The 19,107-nt window shown below is 44.7% G+C and overlaps 1 long non-coding RNA gene across 1 annotated transcript; it reads left to right on the top strand.

Moving 5' to 3' along the window:
- Positions 1–5,522: 5,522 nt before the first annotated feature.
- Positions 5,523–14,435, top strand: LOC138387154 (uncharacterized). The gene is made up of 3 exons (XR_011233918.1): positions 5,523–5,686; positions 8,874–9,032; positions 14,034–14,435. It is a non-coding gene; the product is annotated as an uncharacterized lncRNA (long non-coding RNA).
- The last annotated feature ends 4,672 nt before the right edge of the window (positions 14,436–19,107 follow it).

Genomic DNA, 19,107 nt, shown 5'->3' on the forward strand with positions numbered 1-19,107 from the left:
TTTTAAAAGATAAATAAGACTTCGCTCTAGCTACCATTTTGTTTTTTTCCTACTTTGTTCTCTCTCATCATTTATCCACTGGCTCCTCATCCCTTCAGGGACCCTTCTGTTTCCGGCTTCTGATCCTACCCAGTTGGGTATCCTTACTACTCACTCTGCTTTGCTGGTTTCTGTTCCTCTGCCTGACTCTTAAGTATGTGTGTTTTTCCAGGTTTCACAGTCTCCACTGCTCTCTTGCGCCTTTACTAGGTACACGTATCATCTCATCTTATGTGATCCTCTCAACAACCCTATGGCTTATGTTCTCTTACTAGATCCTTTTAATATATGAACTGGGTGCCCAACAAGTTTGGAGAAGTTGTTTAAGGTTGTACAGCCAGTTGGTGGCTGAGCTCATGCCTACAAGTTCAGAGCCTACCCTAACACATTGCCTCTCCAGATTATCTGTTGTCTCCAGAACATACTACGTGCTCTCTCAAGCCTCTCCACATGCTTCCCTTCTGCTTGAAATGAACAGCATTTTCCACAGCCCACTCTGCAAAAGCCCAGTCATATAAACGTCCTTGACTCCCATAACCTTTAGCTCAACCTCATTTGCTCCCAGTACCACCCCTGGACCTTGTCTGAAACTCATAAACCTAAATCTTAGACCTTCTGCACTTACTCCAGTTGCCATCCTTCCCAACTCATTTATTAGGTTAATCCAATTAAAGCTATTTAGCTTACCAGGGACCCTATTCCCTTGTTATACGACTTTCTTCTGGCCAGCTCCCTCTTGCTTCTCATCTCATCATCTTAGATTCCATATCATTATTTTAATTATGTTTGACATTTGAAGTCAATATCCTCAAATTATTTGCCCCATTTTCTGTGCCTCACACCTATACCACACAATGTATACCCAGGTGAATACACTGTGTTCTGAACCTGTATCAGCTTCCTGAGCACTGCCAGAGCCATAAAGCCAGAAGACTGGCTGCCAACGTTAATCAGGTCCTTAATGCTACATGGCAGGGCTCCTCTCCCCCTGTCAGCTTTCTTTTCCATTACCTACAAAGGCTAGACTATTTCAAACCCTTAGTATCTCTGCAAACTTGTGACTCTACCATCACCTGCCACATCCGCAGAAAACTTAAACTTATTCCACAAAGAAAGTGTACGCTTACATTTATAGAAATACTGCCTGCACGGAGGCCTATCCTTTCCTCTATGTTTGTTACAATTCAAGAGGTCTTTCTCCTCCTATCTAAGGCCAATTCCTTCGAATATATTTGAGACCCCATTTCTATGGGCCATCTCACCCTGTAAGTTGGCTCTCACCCCTACCACATAACTCAAATTACATTTGCAAATGAGCTCCTTGTTTCTAAATGTAAAGAATTTTTGTCTATCTTTACCTTATTTAACTTCTTGGCAGACTATGACACCACTGACCACTAGCTGCCTGAAATATTCTCTTTCCTTAGTTACCGTATTCACCTCATTTCATTCTTAATTCTAGAGCTAAACCTGGGTTCCTTTATGGATTCTTTTTTTGCCTTCATCTGAAAAGTTTTTTCTTGAGATTTTGCCCTTGGCCTTCTGTTATTTTCATTCTCAACATGTTCACCAAACAAGCTCATTCATCACCATGACTTTAATTTAGATCTGTAGTAGATAATGCCCAAATCGACTAACTGAATCTTAGCTCTTCTACCTTATTTTCATGTATTTGCATTTCGACTGCCCGCCATCTCAAACTGAAGAAGTACCAAATAAAATGTTCAGTATCTCCATTGCTCTTCATTCAGTGTCCCTTCACTCAATGAATACTGCCACCTGCTATCCAGGAAGGCAAACAATACTTGCATGTCATTCTGGACATCTCCCTTTCCCTGCCCCTAAATTCCAATCACAAAGTCCTGTTGAGTCTGCCTCTCAAATAGCTCTCCACTTTATCCAATTTGTTCCTTTTCCGGAGGCCCAGCCAATGTGATCAGCACAGCAGCTACATCTTTCTAAACCGCAATTCTGATGTCACATATATGGCTTTTCTTTGTCCCTAGCATAATGTCACATTTAAATCCCTCAATGTGGTTTAAAATGCCCCTGCCGCCAGAAAATCTTGAGTCCAAAGAATACTTATCATGCTGCTTCACAACTCCAAGCTTTTGTACATACAGGTCACCTCCTGGAACATTCTTCCCTAAGCCATCCACTAGGCTATTTCCTACTCATCAGTCAGTCAACCCACAGTTCTTGATTGCCTTCTGAATACCTATCATGGTGGCTTGTACATATGCCTGTTCCTTAATGACTACTTTTTGTTGAAAGTATTACTGTTGCAGGATTAAAGGGAAAGAATAAAAGAACTTTAAGCTTTAAAAAGTAAGTTTGTTGGGATAAAAGTAAATCTATGTTATGCCTCTCTTCTTTCCCCATGGATAATCAAGAGATAACTGTAAATTTACTTCCTTTTATTATTACACAAGAAAAACACTAAGATTGTTGCTACTTTTACCAGTATATACTAGAAATTCAGCTAAGTTATTTACCTTCTTCATTTTTTGGAAAATGTCATGAATTGCCCTGGGCATAAGTCCTAAGTAATCTTCTGAACCCATAATAGTATACGTTTTTCCTGAAGCAGTCTGCCCATAGGCAAATATAGTCCCTGAACAAACAAAATGCACTCACACAAAGATTTAAAATGAATCTGCAGTGGATAGAACTATCAATACATGTTGCACAGACACCCAAGACTAAAATGTTTCTGCAACACTGAGCGAATACAAACCATTGTAGCCTTGTATGGCAGAATCGATGATTGGTGCTGCTATTTCTTCACACACATTTTTAGTAGTTTCATTACTATGAAAGACATGATATGCAAAACAACAACACATTTGAAGTTAAACCAAACAAATCAAATGTGTTTTCATTCTGAACTAGTAATTACCCAAAGAAATAAAATTGTCAATCTAGGATGATAAAATATTTAAGACAGTATTTTCTTCAACTTTTTGGTCCTTTGAAAAAACCTCTCCTTGAGGTAAAATGTTTTGGTCCTCAAAGACAAAAAATATACTACAAGTTAATGATCCTATGTGTTTTTACAAGGCAGTAGACCACAGTGGTTGCACATGGGGTCTGGAATTTGTCTGCATACAAATTATATAACTGTGCTTTAAATATCAATTTATTATCTCATGTATCATACATCATGGCTAAACAATTTTTCATTTTCAATGAAGCAGTTTACAAAAGCCTTAGTCTGATCTTTAGTAATAAATCTAGTATTAGTGATAAGCCTTCTGTACTCTTAATAGCAAAAGAATGGCAAGCTAATTTTTGATGCTCTTATATCTTACCAAAATTGAAGGAATTACTTCCATCAACTTGGTAAATGGCATTATTGTCAGTTTTCCAGTAAACTTGGGCAGTTTCTCAAAGTTCTTCTTCTGTAAAAATATAATAATACTGCATTTTAGCATAATTGGTCATAAAAGTTATGTTATAGAAAGGATAATTTAAGATTTCATCTTCTCAAGAAGATTTTATTTTATTTTGAGATGGCGTCTTGCCCTGTTGCTGGCACTAGAGTGCAGGGGTACAATCATAGCTCACTGCAACCTCAAACTCCTGGTCTCAAGTGATCTCCTGGCTCGGCATTCCAAGTAGACAGGACTATAGGCCTGTGTCACCATGTTTGTATTGTTTGTAGGGGGTGGAGCAGTGGTGTATCCATATGTTGCCCAGGCTGGTCTTGAACTCCTGTCCTCAAGGGATCATCCCACCTTAGTCCCCAAAGTGCTAGGATTATGAGCATAGGCCACCATGCCCTGTTGAAGATTATTTTAAAAGATAGTAATAATATATCACTTATAAGAGAAAGATGGAAAATCCAGCTTTGAGGATTCAGCTCTCTTAAATGGGGTTTCAGTGCCTCTTGCCCTGTCATGGGAGTTTCTTGTGAAACCATTCATTCACCCTTTCACCCAACACTGGCAGCTGAGAGGATAGATTAAAAATGAAACTGATTATGTCCCTCTTGCTTAAAACTCTTGAAAACTTTCTGGAAACTTATGAAATCCTTAGCATAGCACATGAGACCTGGATCATGTCATTTCACTCTCCAACCTCATTGTCCTCTAAATTTCTACATGAACCCTAAGCTCTACTGGAAGGTCTTCTCAAAATGACAGATTTAACCTCTTTCGGCCTAGAATATTCTGACCTTCCTTTCCAGTAAGTAACTTATCTATTGTTTCACTTGTGAAAACTGTCAGGACTCTCCTGACACGAGCCCACCCCACCCAAACTGTCATCTCTCTTATGGACTAATCATTTTAGCAAACATTCTCCACCTGCCCATCATAACACTTGTCACAACCTATTGTAATGGCTTCTTTACGTTGATGTCTTCTAATGTATTAGATAAGGAGCTCCTTAAAACCAGGAAATCCCAGATCTTGATATTCTCTGTAATTAAACGCTGTGTTCAATAAAAATTTCTCAAACACAGAAAACGTTAGCCTTTGGGGTCGAGGACCAGAGGCTACTAAAACAAACTGACTTCATTTATTCCCCTTCCTTGTTTTTCTCCATAGCATTTATTACTTACATATAACCACTTAACACTCTATATTTTTAACTTTATGTTCTGTCTCTCCACTAGAATGGAAGATCCACAGGGCAATGTGGTAGCGTCTGTTCAGTGCTGTAACGGTGTACTAAAATACATATATGCAGATAGATAAGTATTTGTAGCACGACTGAATGGATGCAGTCTTGAGTGCCTATTGAATGCAGTGCGACAGACTAGTCCTTGCCCTCAGGGAGTTTAGAGGTCGCCATTTAAGCTTAAAATGACCACAGTCTCCCATAAGACTTCTTCAGGGCGTAGAATGGGGTAAGGAGGCTCAGATGTCAGAAAAACAGAAGGTGAAGGTCCTCAATGTCAGCAAGCCCGCATTAAAGTTACGTGAATCTCGCAGCTGGAAGTTACCTTCCAGATCTGGGATCCTTCCCTGTCACTTCACAGACAAGCAAACCCCGGAAAACAGCTCTGGGAAAAGCTGGAGCACTCGCCCCTCCCCCTCGGGCCCGCGCCGCCGGCAGCCGTGCGCGCCCCGCCGCGGTCTGGGCCACCTACCTGCTGCTGAGCGGCCGGACTCGCACGCAGACCGCCACGGGGCCTTCCTCCGCCAGCTTTCTCACGCCGGGCCCCAGGAAAGTGGCCAAAACCCTCCGCCGCCCGCACTTCAGGGCGCAAGGGCAGACCCGCCTGTAAGTTGAAAATTTCCAAAACGCCTCCTCTGATTGGGTCGCGGTCTCGTGACGTCATGGACGAGTCCACTTGCGGCGCGGTGCGGGGGAGCGCGATGGCAGGCGGCGCACACCTGACGGAGTCTGGCGGCGAGCGGGAGGGGGGGTCGCATGGACGGGATGGTGGCCTGACAGAGAGCGGCCGTCTCGGTAATAGCTGGACACTGCTATTTGCTAAAAGCCCCTGAACACTGTCCTCCACCCCCTCCCTTGAAGAGTTTGCAATCTGTAGAAGAAACAAGGCAGGGACATGTACTTTTCCACTAAAAGAGAATTACGATTTTTTTTTTTTTTAACCACACTAAGAGTTTGAAAAAGAAAGAAAGAAAGAAAAAACCTCAAACGACGAAAGTTGAAACTAACTAGCCGGTCTAGAAAGGTAAGAAGCTCGTTGTGCTCCTGACAAACTATTTGAGTTTAGATTTTTTTTCTTTCTGTGTCTTTAACTCTTGTTTCCATAGGCTGTGAGTTTCTAAGAGGCTGACTTAGGGGAAAGAACTACTGAGGACTGGAAAAGTTCATTTAATGTGTTGATACTTTCATTAGCTGGAAGAGAAAGCTACTTTTTTTTTTTTTTTTTTTTTTTACCATATACAATTACTTTATTCTTGAAAGATCAAAGAAAATGTACAGCTTCAAAAGAAAGCACACCTCTGTTAAACTCTCTTATCTTTCTCAAGGCTTACAGCAGTTTGGCTGTGTGCCAAGATTTGTACACCAGCTTGAAACTTGGACATCCATGTTAAAACTTTAAAAACATTACTTGAATTACAACTACATAAGAAGTTAAAATGAAATTCTCAGTGAGCCCAACTATCACAGATCCTGAATTTCAGGATCATTAGGAGGATCGTGCAGGTCAGTCACCACTGCAGAACAATCGGTGCTCAAAGTTATGGCGTGAGCAATGAGTGACCTCATCCTTTCTTCGTTACCACCTAACTGGTTCAAACTGGGTAAGCAAGGAGCCTATGCAGAGGCACACAGAACTTATCTCCAACACTGAGCTATTCTAAATACAGAATCTCTTTCCCCAAAATAGTGCTTGGTTTTCCTTTGTCTTAAACACAGTATTTTCCCCTTCCTCTCCCCAATCTGAGGGGGATACATTCCAAGTCCCCTAGTGGATGCTGGAAACCACAGGTAGTACTGAACCCTCTATATGCTATACAAGAATTTCTTTTTCCTTTGTCACAGTTTTACTGAGGAAGACTTTCACTTAATGTAGATCTTAGCAACCTCAGCATATAATTTTTTTCTTTCCTTATTAAGTGTAGAACTGTTAGATCCGGTTCCCCTTGGCCCCAGGAACAGAGGCAGAGTCACTGAGGCTGCAAAAAGGCAAAGGAGTTTATTAACTAGCCCCGGGCCAGGGTACAAATTCCAGAGCACCAACGCAGTGGCCTCTCCAGGAACTAGGACCCCGCCCTGGGGTAAAGATTAGGCTTTTATACTTTTCTGTATGCTAGTTTTCACACGACACGTTATTCTGCACACAACACGTTAGTCTGCACATGACATGCTAGTCTGTACACGACACACTAGTCTGCACACGACACACTAGTCTGCACTTCATCCCCCTTCAGTTTATTTGTTCCTTTTGTTTAGAAGTGGCTGATCACGTTGGCTTCAGGTTTGTTGACTCTAAGTTTCGGGCTTTTTGCACTGGCGCCAGTTGTAGTTAACATCATCCAGGGGAAGAGGAGGGTCTCCGACGGGGGGCGGGGGCTGTTGTTGCATACCTTCTAGTTTTTGGTTACAAGCGATACTGGGAACACACGCCCTGCACAAGCCGTTCATGCACTGATCATGTCTTGCTCTTCTTATCTACTTAGTTGGTTGGAAGGCACCCGGATTCTCCAGCCCTTTATCAGAAAGCAACTTGCAGTTACCTCCCCGGGGCTTTGTTTTCCTTTACTTTAGTGAAGCCTGCCATGGCTCCACTGATGCTAAGCACCAAGCCAGCAAGCCATATATACAGAAACAGAACTAGGCTTCTCACATCCAGGAAGCCTAGCCTATCATGGAGTTACCTTTGTTCTTATCTCTGTTTTTCATTCTGATTAACTATATTTATTAAACAACTAAAAGCAAGCATAGTCACAGAAGCAAATAGCATCAGTTAGAATCAAAGAGAGCACACATTTTCCTACTATCAATTCCTGTTTTTCAGAACTTTCATTTTTCTGCCTAAAGGAAGCACTTTACAGTTTCTCGTTGGCATATTGAATTGCCAGCACCACTATTCTTGAGTTTGGGGACCACTATTATGTAGTATTTACTTCATTCTACTATTAAGTCTATTAAGTCAAATAAGAGTTACTTGAACACAAACACCGTGGAACCAGGACAGAGGATTTGATCTGATCATGGAGATGGTTACTAAGTGCCTAATAGGCTGGTAGCATGTGTAGCAGAGATGCACTGGACCAAAGGATGATTCACCTACTGTGTGGGGTGGTGAGAGATTTCAGTACACAAAGAACAGTGTGCAATATAAGACTTATGAGTTGTTTATTTCTGGAATTTTCCATTTAATATTTTTGGACCATGGATGACCGCAGGTAACTGAAACTGTGGAAAGTGAAACCCTGGATAAGGGGGGACAACTCTATGTATCGTAGAAGGTACTAACATTTTCTTTAAAAGTGGTTTCAGTCCTTTTCTGCTTTGATACAGGGAATATAAATAATTGTCCGCTATCCCTCGACAATATGTGAAACAAAGCACTTAGTAATTGTTCATAGTTTAGAGGAGTCAAAAAATCTACTGATTTAAAAAATTTATAATATTTAGAAAGTAATTTGTCAATATTGATAAAAACTGAAGACGCATATGCTTTTTATGCCAGCAATTGTACTTTTAAGAATTTATGTATGGATATATTTGAAAAAGTATGTATATATGAAATGTATACATGAATATGCATACACGTATACAAGACTATTAATTCCAGCATTCTTTACAAGAAAAAATGACTGGAAACACATTAAATGCCAGTAAATATGGCACTAGTTAAATGGATGACATTACATTCATACCCAATGGAACACTACGTAGCCAGTAAAAGTAATGATATAGCTCTTTATGTGTACTTTTGAAAGCTAGTCATGATACCTATTAACTAAAGGAAACCTAAGGTGTAGAATTGTGTGCATATTGGTATTTTCAAAAGATATTTATATGTGTGGATATGCGTATATAATTTCTGGAAAGATACACAGATATGTCAGTTTTTTGCAGAGTGAGCACTGAATTAGATAATAGATCTTTTATTGAATATTATTTTATAGTTATTAATATTGTAACCATGCAAATATTAAGTAGTTTTTTTCAATTTAAAGAAATTAGTCAATAGATAAGAGTGTTAAATAAAAATGAGTCTACTTATTCAAGATTTGTTTTGGTTGACCAGTTGTGAACTAGTATAGAATATTTTTTTTAATTGCTAAACTATGAGGACACTTGGCTGTATCTAATAAGACTCAGAGTTAAGGAAGGTATGTTTTAACTGTTTTTGTTTTTAATGGTGGGCTAATATTGCACATATTAATATTTACTTGAAGGGAAGGATGCTATCAAGAGGAAGAAGGACATGATCAATGAAAGTCTCTGATGAGACAAAAGGGAATTGGTCCAAGAGTACAGACAGAGGAGGCATCAGCCTTTCAGAGTTGTGCTTCTGATTGTTGCCATGGCTGTCTTTGTTGCCATCACCATTGCAGGTAGCATTTATCAAATATTTACTATATGCCAGGCTCTCTGCTATATGCTCTGTATCCATTTTTTCATTTAAATTGTCAAAATTGTTCATCAAGAAATAGTGACTGAGCTCCTGCTATGTGCCAGATATGGTTCCGATGAGTACTGAGAAGAAAACTAAAGCCAAATCAGGAAAGAGAAGAGAGGGGGAGGGGGAGCCAGGAGTAGGGGTGCTAGTTTCTTAGGAAACACATTCTTGTGGGACGAAGCAGACAATACAGAATAAATGAGTAAAATAATTCATGGTGGGAGGAGGGGACACTCTAGATGGGAAGTTCAAGAAAGGCCTGGGGAGGTGAACTTTGAGGTAAAACTTACGTGATGAGGATAAGAGAGAGGGCATACCAGACAGAGGGTGAACCCATGGTTGTCTGAGTTTGTCATGTGTCTGAGACACAGAAGGAAGGCCCCTGTGGCTGGAGCATTTGGGGCAATGGAGAGAGGTGGGCGGGGCCAGATCCTGCGAGGACTTGTGGGCTGTGATAAAACATTTGGATCTTATTCTCATGGTGAGAGGAAGCCTGGGGAAGGTTTTAAGCAAGAGAGTAAAAAGGGATTTATTAATTCCTTCAAACAAGAATTTCTTTATTTCACTATGAAAACAGAAGCTTGCAGAAGAGACTCTGCACTAGCTCCTGTCAACCTATCCGTCCACCTACCTGTGCCTGTGCCCACATACCTGCCTTCCCGGTTGTATCTAGATGAACAACCATTCTCCCCTCTGAAGATCTCTCCATGTGTACACTAGATCCTTTCCCCTTCTTACTCCTCTCTCTTCTGCCTCGGCATCTTCTCCTGCTCTAATAAGCCAGTCTCAGCAGCAAACATATGGCGTAATTTCTCCCATCTTAGATATCTAATAGATACTCTAAACTTAAAATGTCCAACACTGATTCATAATCTCCTTCTCACCAACTGCTTTCTCAGCAGTTTTCTGCATCTCAATTGAGGGCGCGTCCATCATCCTTCCAGGTATCCAGTCATGCTGCTCAACTTCTCCTTTTCTCTCAAAGTCTGCATTCAATGTACCTGAAAATTCTATGGGGCTACCTTGAGAATATTCCTGAATATGACCATTTGTCACAACTTATGCTAGCCACCTGGTCCAAAATGCCATCATCTGACACTGAACTCATCTCTGTTTCTACCTTTTCCCACCTCCACTGCCAGTCTATTCTCAACCTAGCAATTTGAGGGTGCCTTTAAAAAATGTAAGTTGGGTCATACCGCTCCTCTCTGAAGACCCCCAAAGCCTCCCCTGTACCCTCTGATTCTCTAAAAATAAAACACAAGTCTTGCATTTGTCTCCCAAGCCTTATGTGATCTTGTTCCTTATCAGTACTCTGGCCTTACACGCCAGTCACACTGGCCTCTTGGCAGTTTTGTTTTCCTTTTAATTTCTCCTCTCTCTTGAAGAATAATTTTGCCAGATATATAACTCTAGGTTGGTGGGGTTTTTTTTTTCAATAATTTAGATATTTCACTCCACTCATTTTTGCTTGCATGGTTTCTAACAAAGTAGTCAGCTGTAATTTTTTTTATTTTCTTTTAGAAATATATATATTTTCAAAAATAGAGGTGGGGTCTCGCTGTGGTGCCCAGGCTAGTCTCAAACTCCTGGCCGCAAAAGTGATCCTCCCACGTCAGCCTTCCAAAGTGCTGGGATTACAGATGTGAGCCACTGCACCTGGCCTGGCATTTTCTTGAATCCTATACACACTCCCTCTTAAGGCCTTTGTGCTGGCTGTTCTTTCTGGCTGGTAGGCACTTACCCCAATACCCGTGTGTCCTCCTTCCCATTGAATCCAATATCCGGTTAAATGTCATCCTCTCAAAGCTTTCTCTGCATAAAACAGCAACTCCCTTGTCTGTTACTTACGTTCCTTTGACCTTCTCCTTTTTAAATATCACTTATAACTTTTAGACATTGTATGTATGTATTAATTTATGTATATATTATCTGCCTCCTCTCACTAGAGTGTCAACTCTATGAGGTCAGTGACAGTTTTGTTTACTCCTTATCCACTGCACCTAGAAAGATGCTTGGCACAGAATAAACATTCAATTAAAATATTGCTTATTCCATCACTCAATAAATACTTATTGGCATAATTTATGGAAAGATATATAGAATGTACCTAGCTTCCTTTGGTGAGAAGGACTGAGTTGGAAATAGATTTACCTTTCATTGTATACTATTTCATAATTAATATTTTAACCACAAAAATTAGTTTCTCTCAACTTAAAAAAAAATAGTTAATAGATAAAAACAGGATATAAAATAGAGTGCACTCATTCAAGATTTGTTTTGTTATCCAAATGTGAGCTAGTGTACACTACCCTTTTTGTGGCTATATTGTGAAGATGTTGGGCTGTAGCTAATAAGGTAATCTAGAGTTAAGGAAGGTATGCTTTAATTTAAATTGAGTGGTCACGGCAGGCACAAAGATTACATAACTTATCTGAAGTTATGTAATTTCTGGAAAGAGATGCTTAACATTTGGATGCATAAAACTTCTCTGGTAGGTAATTATTAGTAAGGTTTTACTGATTAACTCTTTTCTTACTGGAAAGATTAATGAATATGTATGATCAAAAAGTTCAAGTTTTACAATAAGATCCACAGTGAAAAATAAATCTCATATTTAACCCCTAAGATGCCAGTTTGCCTCCCTGTAGGCAACTGTGTCATTTCCTAAAGGATTCTCCTCAAAATAATGTACAGATATGCACATATATGCATCTTTTTCTATATTTAGTATCTTTTTACATAAATAGTTACCTGTTATACATACTGTAGTACACTTTGCTTAAAATGTGATCTTTATTCTAATATTTTCATTTTATTTATTAAAATAAATATAATTTATTAAATTTTATTACAATTTTAATACTTTCATTCAGTTCAAGAAGGAAAAGTGAATTTCTGAGGCATGTTAATCGCACACACTTCCGTGTTGATGTTTCAACTGCTGGTTTTTCCCCACAAACGGAATTACTTATGCTGAAGCTGTAGAGGGCAGTGTAGTCCTTCAAAAAGCATGGTGTATCCTTGGATAGTGTTTTGAAGATCGTGAATATGGTGCAAAGTTTAGAATTTGGAGAAGCTCCTGGTACTAAAAAAATGCATCAGTTCAAATTATTCACCCATGCTCTTTTATGCATTTCGCATAAAATTATTTGCAATATGTTTATGTTACCTATCATGCTATCACCTTCCATAGGAGTAATTTTTGCTTAATAGATACAATGCTTATTTCAAAGGTCATTTTTAGCTCCAATAAGTGTATGATGTCTTCATTAAAAAAAAAAACTTGAGTTGTTAAGACAGTAGATTTTTCATGTTCTCACCACAAAAAAGTATATGAGGTAATGCATATGTTAGTTTGATTTAGCCATTCCACAACATATACATATTGTAAAACATTATGTTGTACACCGTAAATGTATGCAATTTTGTCAACTAAAAAAATAAATAATAACATTTAAAAAACGAATTTCAAATTGAGGATGGGTGAGTGTCAAATTGAATATGGATGCGTGAGGGGGTAGGAAAAGTGATCTGCGTTACAGAAAACATCTAAGATAGTCACAACGTGGCAGACAATGATGGCAGTCCACCGAATCCATTCTCCTCTTTCTGGCAAGAAACCAAGACTGCATCGTTAGCCTGTCTTGCTGTTAGTGTCTTGCACTGAGGGGCCACCGCTAGGTCTAGATAAGAAAAACTTCACGGGTGCATTTTTCCTCACTTGTCATTGGTCAGCATCTTTTCCTCTTCCTCTTTGACGACTCCAAACCTTCACCACTCTCCTCAAGCCCAGGTTTCCTTCTCATTCTTACTGAGAACGCAGGGTCATCAGGCAAGATGTCTCCACTTCTAACTCTCCGACCCTACCTCTTGCACCCCTGCAGACCTACATCCCCACCAATTCTTCCCTCTTGTCACGCACTTGCGGAGTGAAGTATTCATTGTGTTTGAAGTGCATCCTTCCGCTTATACCCTTGGTTCCTTCCTCTACAGTCTCCTCCAGGATCCTGATCCAGCCATTATTTGCTCTCTATTTCAGAAAAATGCTAGAAAAAAACAAAAATGAAAAATAATTTGCAATTCCACTACTTTAAAACAATTATCTAAAGTTGTTAAGTGAACATTTGTTCTATCACCCACTCATCAAATTCCATCTTCCCCAAGGTGGCCTATGTTAAGTTCCTTTGTGACATTTTCTTGAGTATATGCAAGAAATGTATATGTATAAATAACCACACAATTTTATGTTTCCGAGAATGGAGTCATTATGTGGTTACTGAGGTAAAATTTGGCTTTTACACTACCAAGTCAATATGTAGATTTGTCTTTTATATTGGTTGCATAATACTCAATTATATGGTGGCATTGTAGTTTATTCAGTCATTTCTTTATGTATATTTAGATTGTTTCCAATTTTTCAATGTTGGTTATAATACAAAAATCCAGCTGCACATATATACCCTTACACACTTAGGGTTTTATTTTCATGACCTAGATTGCTAGAAGTTGAAATGCTGATGCAAATGATGTCCTTGTTTTGAATTATAGCAAGTACTACTAAATTACTTCTCAAATAATTTGTTCGAAGTATACTACAAGCAACAATATGTAAATATCCACTTCCCCATCACTAGATATTATCAATATTTTCAGTTTTTGTCAATTTTAAGAGGAAAAAAGATATTTATTATTACTTTAATTTGTGGTAGCTTTGTGCAAAAGTAATTGTGGTTTTAGCATTGCTAACATTTGCCGTTTGATATTGGAATAAATTCTTAAATAAATATGGTTATGTTATATATTATTGTAATCCACATTTCTCACTTTATGTTTTTTTGCTAAGGACTTAGTATCTGCTCTTTATTTGATATTTATTTTAGACAATGGAAATGATGTTATACAAAAAGAAAATTCAAATGATTTTATTATTCAGGTTCACAATGGGTCATAAAGCAGTGGAGACAACTCGCAACATCAGTAACGCATTTGGCCCAGAAACTGCTAAGGAATGTACAGTGCAGTGGTGGTTTAAGAAGTTTTGCAAGGAGACGAGAGCCCTGAAGAAGAGGAGCGCAGTGGCCGACCATCAGAAGGTGACAACAACCAATTGAGAGCAATGATTGAAGCTGATCCTCTTATAAATACAGGAGAAGTTGCCGAAGAACTCAATGTTGAGCATTCATTCTGTGGTCATTTCGCATTTGAAACAAATTGCAAAGGTGAACAAGCTCAGTAAGGGGGTGCTTCATGAGCTGTCTGAAAATCAAAAAAATCATCATTTTGTAGTGTCATCTCTTATTGTGCACAAAAACAATGAAACCCACCATCTCTAATGAAATTACAATAAAATAAAATAAAGCTCAGGAAAAAAAAAAAAAAGTACTATGTAGTGAGACCGATCCTAAGAACACGGGCGGGGGGAAGGAAGTCACTACCGTGGTATAAAATTGTATAAACGTTACCCGTTTCTGTGTGCGTGCGTTTTCTGAGAAATGACCCCCTTTTGCTATGGGGCCAGGACTGGAGTCCCAGTTTGGGACCATAGGATTCCCCGCACTCGACTCCTGACTGATTCGACCTAGGGTTAGCTCTGTGTAAACACCCTTTAGACGTGGGTGTTTTATGGATTTCTGTCCTTCGGGAGAAACGACTGGCCCGGGTACAGGAGTGAGTGAATGTACCGACCGTCTTCTCCCATCTCTGTCTCTCTCTCTCTCTCCCTCCCACACACAGGCACGCGCGCGCGCGCGCGCGCGCACACACACACACACACACACACACGCCGTTTCCGGGAGCGCCCACTTCATGCGCTCCGGTCCACCATGACAGATAGTCCAACTGTGAGATCATAGTGAGTGGCTGCGCCTAGGCCCCGCTCTGAACCTCTCCGTACTGTTCGTGTGTCTTCAGCAGGTCCTGTCTCCACCCGTGCATCTAGCACGGGCCGATGGGTCCCTGTCCTCTCTCCCTGCCGTGGACGCCCCCCTCCGGCCCCCCGCCCCCGGGGGCTCTCTGGTCGACTAGTGGTGGGGAGTGTGCCCGAGGGCTGAGAGACATGGTCCGAGAGGGGCCGGGAGGAGGCCTGCGACCCAGTGTGTACCCACTCCCGCCCCCACGCTCCCTCCCCCACGAGGGAGCCCGTCCTTTCCAGGCTGACACTTGGATCGGTGGATGACGGGGGTCACCTGGCGGCGGGCGAGCGTTATGGGAAAATCCGGTAGGCGTGTTGCGACGTCCTGCCACAGAGATGGCTCTGGCGACAGCCTCGGGCCGCCCCACCCTGGCCCCTGGCCAGGCCCCGTGAATGTGTTCTCTTTGTCCCTGACTTCTTTCTTTGTTTCTCCAGCCGGCGTGTTCTGAGAATGTGAAGTGTATCACAGTTCCACCCTGGGTTTCATGATCCTAAGACAGGAAGGGGTTTTATGATTCCACGACAGAAAGGTTTTCTCATCCTATCATCTCTCCCCCTCTTCTTTCTTTCTTTCTCTTCCTCCTTCTGCCTTTTCTTTACTTCTTTTTTGTTTCCTTCTTTCAGTCTTCCTGTCTTCCTTCCTGCCTGCCTGCCTGCCTTCCTTCCTTCCGTATTTCTTTCCATTTTTCTTTCCTCTCTTCCTTTCTCCTGTTATCCTGTGTTTCTATCTGTTTTTTCCATCTTTCTTCCCCCTTTCTACTTTCCTACCTTCTTTCTTTCTCATTCTCTCCTTTCTCTCTCCTTCCTTCTTTCTTTCTGTCTCTTTCTATACTTTCTCTCTCCTTCCTTCTCTCTATCTTTTTCTCTTTCCATCTTTCCGTGCTCTTTCTTTTTCTCTCTTAATTTCCTTTCTTTTTCTTTTCTTTCTTTCCCTCCTTCTGTCTGTCTATCTTTCTTTCTTTCTTTCTGCTTCCATCCTTCCTTCCTTTTTCTCATTCTCTTTCTTTCTGCCTGTCTTTTCTTTCCTTATTTCTTCTTTCCTTCTGTCTTTCTGTGTTTCCTATCTCCTTCCTCCCTTTCTTTTTCTTTCTTCCCCGCGCCCTCTTCCTGTCTTTTCTTATTTACTGTTTTCTTCTTTCTGACTTTCTCTCTCTGTTTCTCCGTCTCTTTTCTTTCTGTTCTTTTCCTTTCTCTCCCTTTCTCTCTTTCTGTTTCTGTCTGTCTGTCTCTCGGCTATGTTGTGGTCTGTGCAGAGACGGGTTTGGTGGACGATGTCGGTGGTCGGGCCGACCCATCCTTTCTTTGATCCCAGTGCTAGCCAGGCCGGGGCCTGCTTAGCTTCCAAGATCAGACGAGATTGGGCGCGTTCAGGGTGGCGTGGCCCTAGACTGACCCGTCATTTTTCGATGGCTCCCGTGGGGAGTAGGGGGACTGTGTTTGATGCCCCTGGGGGACCTTCTGGACTCTGAAATGATGGGTTCCAGAGGGTTGCCCCGTGTTTTGCAGCAGACCTCTGGTGGCTGGCGCCGGTTGTGGTCGGGCTTCACCTGGCGGCCGCTTTTCTACAAGTCTCTTGTCCTCTGAATCTTCGGTGCAGCAGGCAAAGCAGGGGACAGTCCCCGATGCGAGCGAGGCTGAGTTACGGGAAGCAAGCAGCCTTCGCGGGGCCATCTGGTTGGTGCCGGGACGCCGGCTGGGACATCTGGGAGGCAGAGCTTGGGCCTGCAGGGCTGTGTGGCGGGACGACGTTGTCGCCGCGCTTCCAGGCTCAGCCAGCCAGGCGGCTTGCGAGGCTGCCCGGGCAGGTCGACCAGCACGCTGTGGCCGCTTTGGGGACCCGACCCACCCCGCGGGGACAGGAAGGAGACGGCACACGCGGACGGGAGAGGAGGGTGTCCTGCGACCGGCCGCCGTCCCGTGCATGCGTGTCCCTCTCCCTCAGCCTCGCCTTTCCTACCCATTTTCCCTGGTTCCCGCTCAGGAGGCAGGGACAGCCCTGTGAGTGGCACCCAGTCGTCCGTGGCTTCTTCCGAGTCCTACTCTGGGGGCGCGGACCGGGCCCTGGGTGGCGCGGGTGGCCGGCAAGGGCGACCCCTGTCGGCCCGCGGGCGCTCGTGGCCCGCGGCGGTCCCGTCCCGATGTTTTCTCCTCCACAAGTCCCCGTGCTGGGGCCGGGGACTGGGCCCTGGGTGGCCCTGGGTGGCGCGGGTGGCCGGCGAGGGCGACCCCTGTCGGCCCGAGGCCGCTCGTGGCCCGCGGCGGTCCCGTCCCGATGTTTTCTCCTCCACAAGTCCCCGTGCTGGGCCCTGGGTGGCGCGCGTGGCCGGTGAGGGCCTCCCTGGCCCTCTACGCCACGGGGGCCAACCAGATGTCCCTGAGTGCCCCTTGTCTGCTGGCGCTGGGGACCTGCTGGGGACAGGTGGTCGTGTCGAGTGTCGTGGGGGCAGGCGTGTTCAAGTGGCTCGGTCCCCGTCTTCCTGCGCGCTGTTTTTGATCACCTCATATCGTCATCTTCCGCCTCCAGGTTAGTACTGACACGGTTGTCCTTCGGCGATTGTCGCTGGAGGAGTTGGGCCTCCACACGCGGACAGGGTTCTGGGTTCCTGGGGATCCAGCGCCCTGCCCTGTTCCCTTTGACCTGACTGCCTGGGCCCGCGCGCCGGCTCTAGGGCGTCCGAGTGTCCCGACGGTGGTGCCCGCCTCTCGCGTTGGTCTCTTGTCCCCTCGAGAGACGGCACGGGGGGGGGGGAGGTTTGCGGCAACCTTCCCCCTTACCCCGCTGGCTCTGTGCCATTGCGTGTCAGGCGGTCCTCGTCTTTGGGTTGTGTGCCGCTCTCCTCCGGAGGTGGGGCTGGCGAGGCTGAAGCGGGCTCCTCCGATCGCTGTCCTCGCCGGCCTGACTGACCTCCCCCAACCCTCCCCGTCCTCGGGGCCTGATCGATGTGGTAACGTCGCGCTCTCCCGGGCCTTGAGCCGCGTGTCAGGCGAGGGACGGTCCATTCATGGTGAATGGGGGCCGCTCTTCTCGTTCTGCCCACGGGCACCTCAACCTCTCTTTCCCTGCCTGTGGGCGGTGGGTGGGAGGCGCGGGTGCGAGACTATCCGGCCCGACCACGGTCGCCCCGCCCTCGGCCTCGTGGCGTTGGCGGGGGTCGTGAGTCCTCTTGAGGCAGCGGGCAGCCCTCGCTCGCCCTGTGTGGCTGTTGCCTGGCTGGGGTCACCCCTCCCCGCGACGGATGTGTGCGGGGCCGTGCCGCCCGCCCGGTCGCGTCCCCCGTTTGGCGCCCGGCTGCTGGGTCTGCGTGGCCCTTTTGTGGTGCCCCCAGAGCGCACCGGGTTGTTCCCCAAGGTGCCCGAAACCCAGCGGTGGTTGTCATCCCCGTTTCCGGCGTCCCCCTCTGGTCGCCGCTGCAGCGTCTGCTGCGTTGGGTACACCCTTGAGCAGCTTGCTTGGGGTGGGGGGGTCGAGGCGGGCAAGCCCAGAGGCATCCTCCTGCGCCGCGTGGGTGGGCGGGAGGCGTTGTCTCGGCCGTCCCCACGATGTGTGCGTGGTGGACTTTGAAAGGCGAGCGCGCGGCTTGTGCTCTTCCCTCCCTTCCCCGAGGGGGGGTTGTTGCACGGTTGTGTGGGCGATCTTGGTGCCGGCTGGCCCCGTGTGGGGCCTCTGCCACCCGCCTGGTCTGCCTCGGTGACCCCTCTCTCGTACCGACGGGGGAGTGTTCCCCTTGAAGTGAGGTGGTTTTTGGACCAGGGGCCCCAACTGCGAACGCTCAGGAGTCGCCAAACGTGCGTGCTTTGCCCCATACCGCAGACCCCCCCCACGCCTCCCCCGGGGCGTGCCTGAACGCCTCCACCCAGGGCCCTTACGGGGGCGACCGGGGGTCCGGGGCGATCCACCTTCGGCGAGAAAAGCGTCTTCTCTAGCGATCATGGAGGCGTGTCCTCTTCTGGGGTTTGTCGGATCCCCCAGCCCGCCGCCTCTCTGCACGTTGTCAGCCGCCGCCCCTGCGGCTGCCAGTTGTGTGTGGGCAGAGTTCCCTCCTCCCCTGCCGTGGGGGGGGAGCGGTCCGCCGGCCCCCGCGGTGGGGGCCGAGTG

This window comes from Eulemur rufifrons, chromosome 1, assembly GCF_041146395.1.
Source record: "Eulemur rufifrons isolate Redbay chromosome 1, OSU_ERuf_1, whole genome shotgun sequence".
NCBI classification, from domain to species: domain Eukaryota; kingdom Metazoa; phylum Chordata; class Mammalia; order Primates; family Lemuridae; genus Eulemur; species Eulemur rufifrons.